The sequence below is a fragment of the Glycine soja genome, chromosome 15, assembly GCF_004193775.1.
Source record: "Glycine soja cultivar W05 chromosome 15, ASM419377v2, whole genome shotgun sequence".
Lineage (NCBI taxonomy): Eukaryota > Viridiplantae > Streptophyta > Magnoliopsida > Fabales > Fabaceae > Glycine > Glycine soja.
Genome location: NC_041016.1, coordinates 41,043,050 through 41,059,021, shown reverse-complemented (window position 1 = coordinate 41,059,021; position 15,972 = coordinate 41,043,050). Strand labels below are relative to the sequence as shown.

Sequence of the window (15,972 nt, the reverse complement as noted above, 5' to 3'; positions counted from 1 at the left end):
AGATATACTTTGGTTGTTGGAGAATTATTCCTTTTAAAACTTGTAAAAGAAATATGAACAGATAAATTTTACCAGGTATAAAATGAATTGAAGAAAATATGAAAAAGTAAGTCTCTTATTTTCCTACTGGCATCAAGGTAACTCAGATTGTGTGAGTTTTTGCTTCACTACACAAAATTAATATCTTCTAGTTTTATGCAGTGTTACTATTACGTTTAGCCCAATCAAACTCCTTAGATCTCAAAAAATGGCACATGAGGACAGAGGAAAAAGGTAAGGAAACAAGAATTTTTAGCTGCAGTAAAATCAAAATGTATAATAGGTAGTGATATGTTATACACGATATGATGATTAAATAAACTTAAAAAAAATGTACAGAAATTTAAATTAATTAAACTAGGGAATATAAAATAATCACATCTGAGTGATACCAAGCAAACTGTAAATCCTTTGAATGAAGGAAAACATGACAAACCTTCGGATTGTCCAAGCGCTCAAGCTCATGGCCATCTGTTAAGCCTCCTGAGATATACTGCCATCCCAAGATATTACTTTCAAGGTCAGCATCAAGAAGTGTGTCCCAGAAATATTTCATTCCCCATTTCCAAGGTAGAAGCAACATTTTCACAGCAAAATTGGCGACCATGCCCATCCTAGTAATGCATTGCTTGGTTTTTCTGATTCATTTTCAAGACCAAGTTCCTCTAGTGGACGAGCTCAACTTTTCTTGTCATCCAAAGGAAGAGAAACAATGTCTCACATGTTTTTTGTGTCCATATATGTACACAATTCAATATTTAGACAGGTTGATATAAAGAGAGAAGAAGTTGATCAGATTTCTGCTAGTTTCCATAATAGAATTGTGTTAGAACTAGACCTCCTTTCATCCTGCTTCTTTTTGTTATCTTACTCCTATAGATCACTAGATACTTTAATTCTTTTTTCTGATATTCAAGTGCATCACCTATACTTCAATAAGGATTAGCAAAATAAATGGCAGAAAAAGAAATAACTCCATCTTGGATGACCATGACCAAGATGGAATCTGGAACCACACTTTCCTCCACAAGTAAAACCGGCAGTAAACACTGATCAATAGGATAATTAGATAAAAACTAATTGAAATTGTGATTACTCCCTCTTTGCCAACTTTCTCCATAGCTTTTGCAATCAACTAACCAATTTCTCTCTCTCCATTAGCAGATATGTCCCAACCTATCAATCTAAATTCAAAAATAGAAATTGAAGATAAAACTCAATCCTTTGCAATATAAAAGAATAGGCTAGTTGAATAAGATGGAACAGGAATAGAAACTAGTATGATTGTTTCAAGGGAAGTGGCATATTACAAACTAGTGTATATTCAATACAAATAGATAGGTAATGCAGAATATCCAGTGTGTGCAGAATATTCAATTAATGAGTGTTGTCTTGATATTATTCACATATATTCCTGGTTGTGGACAATGTCAAACCCAACAAAAAGGGTCCATGAAAAGAAACAACTGAGAAATCAATATTTCAACAAGCTAAAAATTTTAACAAGAATTTGAAACATCTTAATGGCTAGCAAATACTACAATTTTTTTTCACTGCTGAAAGTGATTATATAAATAAACCTTCAAAGCCAATCAGACACTTAAATTTTATACAATTATGCAAGTAACATATGGCTCAATGCTAGAGTTGGCTAACATTTGAGAAAATAATCAGTGTAGAAAGGAAGCATATACACACAATATACTAAGGATGAAAAAAGACCTATTAACTCTATCACATACAGGCCCTTGTAACAATGAAAATATACATAAGGAATGATAATTTAAGAAAAAACTAAAACCAAAATCCAGAAATCATAAATCAGTAATGCACCTCACCTCAATAGTGACTTGGGAAGATTCCTTGGCTTTGGGAACCAGCAAGGTATAGCTTTCATCCACTCCAAACTGAAGCTGCAAAGAGAAAACAAAAAAAAATTCTCATTCGATTAGAGATCCACAGTGACTAATGACAAGACTAAAACAATGTATATAAGTAAGCTCAAACCCAAAATTATAATCACAAGAAAAAATTGAGAGCCCAAACCCTCACCTCCTCGTGGTCTGAATGGACTGTGTGATCTTTAAAGTGTCAATGTCGAATGCTGAAACAGAAGACACCAATTGTTCCCTCAACTTTCTGATGAAACTAAACCCGACACCAGCGATGTTCTTGAACACGATCCCTCTATATCGGTCGAAGGCCGCTCTGAGAATGGCGGAGCCACCGCCATTTCCGGCGACGGAGAGGGTGAACGCGGGGTCAACGGAGAGAGTGTTGCCGCCTGAAGTGAACTCACCGGAAGTGAACTCCAGCGTGCCGTCGAGTGCCTCCATGCATGTCCACTCGCCAATGTCCGACGGCATCTTGGACTACAGCTCCACCAGCGGTATGTCATCGTAGTTCTCGCCGAGGGGGTCCTCCTTGTCGACGAAGAGGTTGGTCATGGCGGTGGACGCGGTGGTGATTTCTTGGCTTCAGCGGAGCTTCTCCAGCTTGGTAGCCTCCTTCTTGGTGGCCTTTTTGCTGACTTGGGCCTCCGACGATGCTGCGGCAGCGGCGAGGTTTTGGGAATCCGAAGATGACATCGTTTTGGCGTGGGAGTGTGGGTTTTGCGAGAGGTTTTTTTTAAGCAGATCGTGTATAGTAGACCTCGTCACGTGGAGATCCGCCTTTTTGCGAGGACGGCATGGATCGTGTATAGTAGAGCTTCGCCTTTTTGTGAGCGAAAGCACAAGAGACGGAAGGGTTCAAAGGAAGTGCAAGAGACGAGATTGAAGGAAGCGCTAGCTAGTCTGGGGATTTCAAATTAATTAAGTACACGCGTGGCAATTATGTAATTAGGGGAAAAAACAACGACGTTTCTATATACAAACCCGTTGTTTTCTAAGTTGCCCCTAGTACATTCTAAGGCGGTTCGGTAGAACCGTCTTAGAATATGTGTCATAAAAGAAAAATTATTCTTCTTAATTACAAAATTGCCACTGCGTGACATTTTAAGACGGTTACTTATAGTCGTCTTAGAATGCGCGTCGTAAAAAGGAAAGTTTTTAGTAGTGTCACATCTTTCAAAAGTTTTATTTTCTCACACTTATTAAAAGAACTTTTTTTTATTTTTTCTTTAATTTTTTTTGGTTTAAATATGTTTTAAGTTCATGATAAATTAATGATTTTTATGCTGAGTTCCTATTAAATGTTTTTGTTGTTTTAAATCCTTAATATATTAAAAGTTTTCCTTTAAATATCTGACATTAATAGGTCTTTGTTACCTGCTGATGTATTTGTTAATCTGACACATCAACAGTAATATTTATAAAAGCGTTCAATGCGGAAGTATCAGCCAAAGCTTTTCACAGAAAACTTGTGTCCAATGGGCTTTACACGAAATTGAACATAACTTTAAGTTTTCTATAATCCAACTTGAACATCTTGCTTAAGCTCTTTACTCAAAGTATTCATTTTGTTAACGTTTTGCGTTTGATATTCTATGCTTGTATAACCTTACTTGATATTCCTTTTGCTTTGAAAATGTTCTAACATTTACATATCTTGACATTTAATGAAACACATGATATTATGAGTATAAGTACAACCTTGATCAAAAGCAATACACATGTCGATCAAGGCCCACACGATACTAAGAGAGAACAAAATAGTAAATCATTAGAAAAGCAACTCTGCTTGTCAGAAGTTGGTAAAGCCTTTTTTAGGATAGATAGAATAGACATTTTCTCTTTCCTGACTCAGAAGCAACGCATTTAGTGAAAACAAGAAAGAGCTCCCCATGATGCATTTAATGAAGATTCAGAACGAGAAGAAGATAGTTACACTGGCAAATGCTTTAGCCGAATATTTTTCTTGAAGAACCTATATAAGCAAGACTCGAAGAGAAGGAAGATAGTTACACCGGACAAATTTCAATATTCTTTCATTGATCTTAACCGTGTTTTAACTGGACAAAATTTCCTACAAGCCTTAAGCAACTCTATCCTTTTTGCAAAATAAAGTTATCTTGTATTTGTGCTAAACTTACATATTCTTGCTGAATTTATTTCTTTGTCATTAAAACATTTTTTGTCTACCGCTATGCATAAAAAGTGTTCTGCATTGTAGAAAAAAAATGTTGTCTTTTGCTTCAAAAGCGATTTTCAAAATGTTGTAATCTAAGGCGTTGCCTATTCTTTGGGAACAATTTTTTTTCTCAAGGGCCACAATGTCAAGAAAACCATAGTCGTTGGTGTGACATAGATAACAGTTTTCTAAGTGATGTAGACAACACTTTTAAACCATAACAGTCAAAGGCAAGAAAAAGAAAAACATAAACATTGGTATGACATATAGAACAACTTTTAAATGATGTATGACGAATAGTTTTACACCATAGTAGTCAAAGACAACATAAAAAAAATTTGTCTTCTATGAATGTCAAATAGTACACTTGTATTATTGTCACTACTAAAAATAGTGCATTCCACGACGTGAATTTAAAGTCAGTTGTAGAAAACCATTTTGATTTGGGGGCGGTGGTATTTTTGTAAATACCGATAATATTTCAAAGACGGTTTTGTGAAAACCGCTCTTGTTTTACCGTATTCAAAGACGGTTTCGTAAAACCCGTCTTTAACTGTGCGTAATTTTAAATTTGACTCTTCCTCTCCTCGCTTTGCTGACACAGTCTCCTCTTTCCAATGTCTCTCTCCTATTCCCAATGTCTCATCTTCTTAGGCTCTCGAGAAGACGAGAAGACGCGTCCGCCATCGAAACCAAACCCACGGAGGCTTCAAGGTCTACGAGCCTCTGAAGAAGCGAAAGCTCTACGAGCCTTTACCAGTACCGCCACCATCTTTGCCGTTGGAATCCGAAGCAACCCCTCCCTCTCCGCAAACCCTACCTACGCCGTCCACTCCCCCGCTTTCTCAGGAGGATATTCTCGCGAAGCGGCGGAACAAGGATGAAATTTGAAGCGTGTAAGAAGGCTACAAGCGGATTAAGCGTTGCTTGCTTCGGAAAGACGCTCACTCCTCCTTGTCTAAACTCGAACAAAGTTATCTCGCTCTCATCACTTCTTCCAGAGGTAATAACCTTCTTTTTTCACTCTTAGCTAATCAAATAGAATTTCTTACTATTTTTTTTACCGTCAATCGTTTGATTGTAATCGGGATGTGATTTTGCTGGAGAGGATTGTTTCTGTAGATGGCCATTTAGGAATGTTTCTATGAGAATCTTGTGCATAAAGTTCACTCTGTTAGGTGTTATTTATGTTTGCCCAATGTTTGGAGCATTTGAAATGAAAGAAATATTTTCCTTTTTTGGTTTAAGAATTGCCTAAGTCCTCAAGAAAATCTAATTAGCTCTCTCCATGTGACCTAGTGTATTTGATCCAAAGGAATATTGCATATTCATTGAATGTGATTAAGAAGGGTAAGAGGCCTACCCGTTCTAAAGAGTCCTCACTTGGATGGTCCATAGACACTTGAGTGTTAAGTTTAAAGGGCATAGATATTTGTTATACTGAGTCAATTTATCCAAATAGTACAAAGAGAAATAGCTAAATACTATTATATGATTGTAAATCGTTCTTAAAATAAAGAGAAGTCATTTTGCTAAATGCTATTTGAATGTTCTGTTGACTTTTGGTATTAGATTTGTCTATGTAAATTACACTAATACATTTGTAGTTTTGTCAAATTTCTCTCAAAATCCCTCATTTGCATGCACAGTGCCTTTTATATATAAGTAGTGCCCACCTGAGCAATTTTCACATCTAAAGTTGATATAGAATAAACTAAGAAGCTTTTGGACAAGCTTGTTGTTTTGAAGTTTAATGGTTCTCATGGAAGAAATATGTGTTTTGACGGTCCCAAGTAAGAATTCATCCAACTCCTCAAAACTTCACACTTGATGAATTTACACTAATAAATTTTTTCTGCTCTCATGTAGATCTGCAATTGATACTAGTGATGGACTGACATATTTGGATTTGATCATTAACCAGATTGAGGTGAGACATTTATACTTAACGTACAAATTATGATAATTACACATTCTTATATGACCATTTTCCTATGCAAATCATTGGTTTATTCCTTGCTTTTTTTTTTATGAATGATCTGGATTGTGCACTTGCCTCACCTACATTTTCTTATGTTCCCCTTTTATATGTTGCCATTGACCTATTGTTTTTGGGTCTTACTATTTTTGTTGTTGTGATTTTGTAGACCCTCAATTCCAAGTATGGAAGCAGGGTTCCATTGCTTCTTGTCAATAAAGATGACATTCATGATAGTTCTCTAAAGGTGAAATGTCATTTTCAATTTCCATATGCGATTGTTGACCTCAGCCACTATTGAATTTTTAGCTTCATCTTTCATCTAAATATCTTATTCCTTTAAAATACCTCAATTTTTCTACTTTAATTTTTGAAAAAAAATTAACAATAAATATTAAATATCTGTAAATTAAGAGATGCCAAATAATTTGTCAGCTATGAAACTACAAATTGGCTATGTCAAATGGTCAAAATTTAATTATCCGTAAATAAAACAATTGACTTGACAGAATGTATATTTCAATTTAATGAATTGTGTTCTCCATGACTTGCAAATTGGCTTTCATGATAAATACTTTAGCATTTTAAACTAACCTGGTAATTCGATGTGTGAAGGCATCCATTTGATGATGTTGTTGTGTTCTGTTTACTAATGACTGGTGGAACCCTTGATTCATTATTATCACATGTATGGACTTTTTATGCAGTTGAGCACTGGTCCTATCATTGTTGTATGTGGTCTTGTGCTAATAGTCTGCTGCTTTTGCTATCTCAATCTTTAGGACTGAATGTCATACTTTCTACTACACAAAACATAGACATTGTGAGAATCAATTATTTTGAAATTTGAGTTCTCATGCCACAGATGTGTTTTAGCTGAAAATCTTTTCTTTTATTTATTTTTAATGTGGAATGTAACTTCCTTTCAGAACTGTGCGGTTAGTTATACAAATGGATGAGGAAATGTATGAATGTGGATAAATTAATAATGTTAATTTGAATTTGAATTTCTTATTGATGGAATATTCTAATATAGGTATATGTATGTATTGACTCTCCATGCCTTGTGAATTCTCCATGGCTGGCACTTATGCTTTCCCTTCTGCTTTTGCTTTTCTTCTCTTTGTTTTTCCAATGGTCTGATGGCTCCAAAAATAGTTTGGATATGGTTGCTGATGTACTATTTTATAAGTGCTGAACATATGTAAAATGGTCTCTACTTTATCAAGCTTTTGGTGTATGATTATTTCAATTATGATATAGTAATTTTTGTGCAAAATATACTTTATTCATTAGCTTAAACTTAATCTGCTGTATAAGTAGTGTAAAGCTTCTTTGTTTCCTATTATTTTTTAATAACTTTGTTGTTTAGATTAGAGTTATTGTTGCCTGGTATGGAGAAGAATGTTTTCTTCTTTTAGCAATGCACATCAAAGATGCAAAAAATATATATGTATGCAACTTTTGCTTGAATCCTTACTCTTGGGCTGTTTCTAATAGCCTCCATGTGACTCTGGATGTGGATAGAAATTGTGAAACTTTGTACTTTGTAACCCATTACCATTTATTCCATTTTTTCCTATTAACCTTCTGCTTAGCTTCACGAAACTTGTGTTGTGTTGATTTACAGTTGTAACTTAAAATTCTTTTCCTTGTAGGATGAGGGGAAAACACCATATTTGCATGTGGAAGTGGATTTTAAGGAGGTAGGAACTTCAATACCTTTCAAATTTTTAGTTGCAATGTAACCTATATTTCTTTTTGTTTATGGGTTCTGAGAGGGATTGGCCATCAGTATTTTTCAAGAAACTAGTGCATGTATACTATCTGTTTTGACTAAATCTATATCTAATTGCAAAATGACGAGATATTAAGCTTTAAATATTTTTTCAATTGTAAGTTCTTAACTGCAACTATTTGTATAGAAATTTAAACCTCTATTGTATTTGTAATCAAGGTAACTAGTAAAAAGGCAGCTCTTATTGAGAATCACAGTCAATTGAGGAATAAACTTGGTGAAATAACAACCATATCAAGAGGTAAGCAATGTCGAATATGATACTATATATGGAGGGGACAGTCTCTGATGATTTTTATTCTCTTATTATGGTGATGTCCTTTTCTTTTGTGGTAGCACATGGTGTTCAAGTGCCCATTTAAAAAATTCACACCCTTGATTGTTTTCAAACCCTAGACATTGAATACCTCTAGTCTTGTAAACATTTCTTCTCACTAATTCTTTAATCAAACAAATGAAAGGAAAATGCATATAATAATACCAAGAGGGATGGTGATACTTTAGTTTCTTTAAAGGTGGAATGAAATATTTATAAATTCCAAAAGCATTTTATTTCATGATTGTTCATTATAATTGAAAATGCCTAAATGAATTATCTGTGAGGAAAGCTGGAGTTGGGTTTAGACCCATAAAATAATCTGTCATATTAAATTAGATAAAAATAAAGCTCAAGATAGTATAGTCTATATCCCTTCAAATATTTGTTAAAATTAGAGTAAAATATATGCTTGGAATCATGGATGAACCTTTTGCTCTGATCCAGAAGGTTAGAGCAACTTTGATTCAGCCACCAATCTTAATCTTTTAACTAAGAGCATCTAAGAACTGACATGTAGCATTTGAGTTGAGGATATAATCAATATGATCTTTCATTGTGATTTTTGAAACCATCAATACTGAAAGATAGAATTCATGATTACTACTGATTTGAACTGATGCTTGTATGTGTCCTTCTCTACCAGAGAAAAGAGAAGTTTTCAGTGCTCATTATAAGCTAGTCCCTGTAGATTTGCGTGATGTACAACAATTAAATAATATTATATATGTTGCTGGAATGGATCCAAGGTATGTATGGGCAGTTAGCTCTGTATCTGCTTCTCTGTTTGTCTATCTCTCTTCTCTCTCTTGTACAGTTGTGAAATTTTGTTACTATTATAATCGAGAATTTGTTTGCAGGTATCAGTCCTTTCTAGGAAAAGAATAATAAAGTTCTTATAATAAAAAAGTTTTAAATACAAAAGGGTTATAAAGATTGTGCTGTGTTAATATCATATCCTGCGCTTCTTCTGTGTTTTCTTTCATTCTCTTCTTTAATGAATTGTCTTATGAATTTTTATGAAAGACAATGCTTCTGAATTTAATAATTGGAAAGCAATATTGTATTTCATCACACAACTTACAATTATACAACTTCAAGACATCTCTAAAAGCCTTTGCCTATTGCATTGATATAAATAACAATTTGTTAGAAGTTGCCTGCATCTCTTGGGGAAATGATAAATATGAATACAAAGAGATCATAGAATCTAAAGTTTTAAAATTGAAAATGACTTTGAAGATAACGCCTGAATTTTATAATTGGAAAGCAATGTTGTGTCCCTTCATAGATCTTACGACATATATTTGAGAAAATGGAATATGGCAGGAAGAATCCAAGTTCTGCCATAAAAATTCTTAATTTTCACTTTATTTTAATAGTTTTGTGCTGACTTTTAGTTGTTATTTTTTCTATGCTGGTGGATTTGATGCTAATTTAGTAATTTCTTGTTGGTTATTCTTCAACTATTTTACATTTTTGTGTGTGTCTTTTAGTTTAATTTTAGTTTAGTTAATACTCACATTTTTCACGATCAAGGAATGATAAATTGATTCATTCTGATATTGTTATAAGTCTACCTACTTTTATGATTTCACAATGTGTTCTGATCTACTTGGATCCAGATTCATGCCGTGCGGTTGTTGGTTGGGCTTCACAAGTGTTTTTGACAACAATATTTTTTTCTTTATGAGCAGGTAACAACCTTCATAATTTCTTATTCTATTACTATTACTACTACTTTGATGGGAATAAAGTAGGATCTTTTTTGCATTATATGGTACTTTCTTAACAGATCCTCCCAGATGATGCTTTTGGGCAGCAGATGACAAGAAATTTGGAGGTATGGATTTGAAAGTTTTGTTCTATTCATGGTTTTTAGGTTACAATTGATTAATTTCAAATTATCTCAAAAGTGGAATATTTTTCTGTCTAACAATACATATGTACTTTGCATTTCCCCCCCTCTAATTGTTGTGTTGTGCCTTTGTTTTTGCTCATTATCCTACTTTTGTTGTACTTATAAGGTTGTAGTTAGCGTTAGCAAGCTGGAGGCCTAAAGAGATGAGCTTTATCTGCCATGTCTGAGATTCAAGCACTAAAGAATATTTGTGAGAAAGGATGACCCTAACCTCAAGCGAGGATTAGTCGTCTTACCCAAAACAGGATAGGCAATTGCTCACTATAGCATTAGAGTGTTCTGTCTCAAGCCACAACATATTGTTCATCATGTCATAGTTTTTGTGTCCTGGTTTTCACGCCTCAGATTGTGGATGGTAACTATCTTGGTAAATCATGTTCCCATTCTGTATGGGGTAAAAACCAATCTTTGCCCCCATTTTCCAGATTTGTAACCTAATATTTTGGGTTATTTTCATGATTTCTCCTTTTTTTCATATGAAACATTATAAGGTTTCTGTTTTGATGCAAAACACAGTGACTTCTGTTTCTATGTAAACTTACCCACTTTAGTATCTTGCCAGTGACCTAGTGCTCACCTGTATCCAGGTCTCTACCCTTCCTTTGCTCTATTCATGAATCTCAGCTTGATCTCTGTTCACAAATCACAGATTACATGTTTCTGATCCCCCACCCCTAGTGTTCTCCATTCTCACTTCACAGTTCATATTCTCCTAATTTTGATCAAGTGTATTCTATTTTTATTCCCTATTAATTCACAATCTTCCTTTTATGGACTTATTTCCCATGTTTTTTCCTCCTATTTTTTCCTATTAACTAGGATAGGTCTTCATATTATGGATGCCATTCCTGATTAAGGAAAAGCTGGTATTAACTTGATTGCTTTAAGCCTTACTGCTAGGCTTAAACATATTTAAGATTTGGTTCTGTATATTATTAATTATAAAAATATCTTTTGATGTGTGTAAAACCATAATATGATTTTTCTTTCCTATTTTGCGTCAGTCTCGAGGTTGTGCTCTGTTGGGTATTTATGATACACCAACTTTACATGCAAAGGAAAAATTATTTCTGGACCAAGGATGGCAGGTATATTTGTAAATTTTTGGTGATATTAATTTTCATCTTAGCTATTAGTTATCTTAATTAAGCATCATCTATATCTTAGTTGAGCACAATTATGGCTGAAAATTCTCATTCTACCTATACTAAGCAAATTCTAGTGAATAAAAAAGTATCAACTTATCTTTTTTGCATTTATTAGAGATTATCTTCTCTGAATTCAATTTTTTTAAAACTTTCGAGGGAGGTTTGTGATATGATTGGGGAGAGGGATTAAAGGCTGAAGTAAAGAAAAATGGGATTGGCAGATATTTGATCTTGGGATCAAGTAGCTCCCAGAGGGACTCGGTGCCACTTAGCTACCATTTCTATTCTTTTGATGTGATGGATAACGGATTACATATGGAAACACTCATATTTGAAACACATTTTTAGGGTTATTACTGTTTGATGAAATTTCACTTTTTCCTCGTTTCATTTTTTATGAATCATCATGTAGTCTTAAGGTGCATTTATTGTATCACTAACATATTAATATTCTTATACTATTTGTTTTTTTGTGGGCATCAGACATCTGTTGCATGGGACATGCTGAGAGTTTATAATGATTTTATTGATGCTCAGGAAAGACACAGGTATTTTGTTGAATCATACCTGGGAGCTTATGTATTAAATTTTCAAACACTTATGTGTTCATCGATAAAATTCTAGAGATTTAGGTAGAGAAAGGAGATAAATAGAGATAGAAGAGACCATGAATAAGAATAACTTTCTCTTATATTGGTGGGATACAATGTGGTACAAAATGCAAAGCTCTAACCATTATTTATAGTTATTCTATGCTCGTAAGTTCTAATACTAATTAAATAAGGAAATATAATGATATATGGAAACTACTCATAAGTGATCATCTAAGATACTCTAAACTTTATATGATTCAATAATGATATTATGTTTCTAGATATTGTAACACTTCTCTTCAAGCTTAAGCTCTCTAAGCTTTAAGCTTATCACAATTAAAGATTACACATGCATGAGAAAATAAATAAATTAAAACAATAGCATGGTGAATGGTGGCAGTATGTTGGACTGAAGGTGTGGCTGCTGGACTGCATCTGGGACTTGGACTGGGGGCAGACTGCATCTAGGGCAAAAACAAGGGTGTGTGACAAAGATTAGGGCAAGATTACATCTCTAGGACAGAGTTTGGGCTGGTGTGAGTCTTAACCCACATAAGTCACTACTATTATGATTCATATTTTGAAAACAATCACCATTGAATAATTGTTGGTTGGAGAAGAAGGCTCCAGTCCAATGGTATGACTCCTTATTGCTCAACAAACACATTTGAAATTTCTCCCTCATAGTCAAAACAATGATAGACTAGAGATAAACTAAAGAGTGTTAAGAAGCTTTCCTATTATGTCTCAATGGACAGACAAAGAACACATAAGATTTTATCATTGAACATAACACAAACACAGCCCAATGGAGCCAACTATGAAAAAGTGAACAGAGGCAATTGGGGCTGGGGCTGGGCTTGACAAAGTGATACAGCAAGGCAAAAGCCAAATAGGATTTACACAAACAACAGACACTTGACCTCTTAAAAAAACCATGCAAACTGAAAAAAAAAGGCATACAATTTAAACCTGAAACCTGCTTGTGAGTATCAGAAGCTCTTTGGCCACTGTTAGTCCATGCTATCACTGTTCATTGTTATCTATGCAGGGAAAAAACAACCCATTGCTGATAAGTATTTGCATAGCTCCAAGAATGGAGCTTATAGTGCTGTTAATTAGGTCAAATGCTCAAATTACTAATACAAGGCCAACTAACTACTACTAAGACTACTATCTTCTAACAGGAAGGAAGAACTAATGATGGAAATAAAGTGTAGCTCCATATTTTAAGTAACTTGGAGGTAAACTAGTGATGAAACAAATTGTGGAGGATGGCATTGCATATCATGTTGAAAACATGTGGATTTAGACTCAAAAGGAAAAGAGAGAATAAAGACAACAACCAACAACAAAAAGCTTTATCCCACTAAGTGAAGTCAGTTACATGGATTTCATGATATTGTTGGGCTCAGTTATTTTAACAACAAAAAATATAGACACTAAATATTATTTTATGTATATTGGTGTGCTATAATGCGCTACAAAATAGAAAACACACGCTTATTTAAATTATAGACCTCCAATTCTAAAAAATCGAATAAGGATATATAATGAAATACGGAAACGACTTTTAAGAGATCATCTAAGATACTTAAATTGATGTCGTGAGATATTTTCTGTGTATTCCAACATTTACTTTGGTATTTTACTGTTATGTGGTTATTGTTTTGTTGTTATTGTTTTGCTACTTCCATTTGTAATATTTTTCTTTTTTACTTTTCTGCTTTGATTGTCTGTCAACCCAATTGGTCCATGAATTGGTGGCTTCACCAATTTAATGTTTAATCTTGAGTATACAGTTGGTGGGAATACAAATGGAAACTATGAAGTGGGAGAAGTGAAAATCATTAGTGGATTTGGACAATAGCTTTTCTTTGACAAATCTCACTTTGATTTGCTAATTTTGATCTATATTAAACACACTATAAAACTAATACATTTTAAAAACATCATCTTTACGCACATATATCTTCATATCAAAGGATGTTCTTCCCTGATTCTCCATCCCCTTTTGTTATTTTTTTCTACTCTGGTTGGTTGCTTGTTGCTTTTGTAAATTTGTCTAAATAAACTAATTTTTTATACTTAACTGTTAGGATTAAACGCCTGGAAATGATTGATGAATTTGAAGAGTGGTACATGATGCAGGTGAGTCCATATTTTTATTCCTGTTGTTAGGTGCTATAAAACGTGTGTGAATTCTGTTCTATAGATTTTGTTGGGACTTTGGAGGGTGGGCATAGACCAGAGTTGGTTTGCTCTCATTTGAAGTGGGGGTGTGAGTTGCAGTTGTCCTTGTTTCTTCTATTTATGAATCAATGAAAAATAAAATGAAATTTAAGATGTAATCATTGGCCCAGTTTAATGCAAGAAATTGGTGACATGCTTTGTTAGCAATAGTGAAGAGTTCTTCTTTTATTTCTTCCACTACTACTATCTGAATTTTCTTTTATACTACTGAATTTTAGGAGCACTACTGTGTGGCTTATGCAATCAATGATGGCATGGTATGATCTTGATCATTTTTGTCCAGTCATGTGTAGAAAATTGGTAGAAGCATCTTATTCACTACATGAGAAAGTAATAATAATAATAGAAGATACCGCAAATCGTTTAAATCAATCCACAAATTAATTGACATGTGGCTATTCTTTGTAACATCTTGCCTGGATTGAAGTTGGAGACCTAACTATTTTTAACGTAGCATTTTCTGGCTATCTTGAATATGATTGTGAAATGACAAGGAATCAATGTGCGAAAAGTTCTTTTTCTTTTTCTTTGGGGGCTAACATGAAAATATAATATGACGTGAATGGTGAGAGTAAATTTATTGCATTTCTCCTATTTGTTGCAGTATTATGGAAGTTGAGTGACAATAGTGGATAAACATTTATTGTCTGGTTTTCTTTCATGATGCAGGGTCTTTTTTGTGATTTTGGTTTTGCTAATGACAACAGAGTGGTTCCTTCATGATGAAGCACGAGATACATGATAACTATTGTGCATAGGTATATTTTGGGATTAAATCATATAGGAATTGTTAATTTTCCTCTTATTTCTTCCTTTTTGTGTGAATAATTAGAATTTTAACATCATTTAAGTTTTTTTTGCAGAAAGTATTCAAGTTTATGAATTTATAGTGTTTGGTGAATAATTATCACAGAAAAACAAAGTAAAGCCCGAGAAAGCAAATTGAAGATCTGAAGTTGCTCGCTCAGCGCGATGCAGTCGCTCAACGAGCAAAACATGTTTAGTGCCATAAAGTATGAAGAAGTCTAATATGTGAAGGTGCACTTAGTGCAAGTTACGCGATGATCGTGAGATTACCGTCATACTCGCTAAGTGCGGCAATCGTGCTTAGTGCGAAGGTTGTGTGAAATGCACCTATAAAAAGAGGAAGAGGAGAAGGATAAAAGACAAACAACTACACACAGAATATTCAAGAGAATACAATTTCTTATAAAAGACAAAGGCTAGAAGCAGGAGAATCAATCATTAGGAGTCATTCCTTCGTTTCATTCCCTTTCTTACTTTACCCCTTTCACTACTCATTATCCTCTTGCAATTGTAAAGTCTCTCATGATAATAAGAGACTAAAACCCCTTTTGTTGGAAACTTAGTAGCCAACTGCTCTTGATGTAATTACTCACTACTAGAATTATTACTTTCTAAGTCGTTTAAATCGCTCTTTTTACGACGATTTTGAACTGTCGTAAGAACAGGTGTCGTAAAAAGCAAAAAAAAAAAAAACTACGACGATTTTCCCAACCGTCTTTATATGTTATACTTTCTATGATGGTTATTCTTATAACCGTCTTAAAAAGTCCTTCAAATCTAAGGTAATTGTTATAGAAACCGTCTTAATAAGTCTTCTTCATTATGGGTTTTTATGACGATGATTCAATAACCGTCTTAGAATATATTGACAATCTAAGATGGTAATAACCGTCTTAGATTGTCACTATATACTAAGACAGTTATTCTTAGAACCGTCTTAGTATGTGTTCAAAATTATTTTTTTCTGTTATTTTTTAGGGCTTTTATTTGTATTTTTTTTGTTGGTCTCCACGTAAACAACAATGAAGCTTCATTCTATAATTAACCA

At 33.9% G+C, this 15,972-nt stretch overlaps 1 pseudogene; it reads left to right on the top strand.

The window, feature by feature from the left end:
* Window positions 1–5,883: 5,883 nt before the first annotated feature.
* LOC114386151 lies at window positions 5,884–14,869 on the top strand (annotated as a pseudogene).
* Window positions 14,870–15,972: the final 1,103 nt, after the last annotated feature.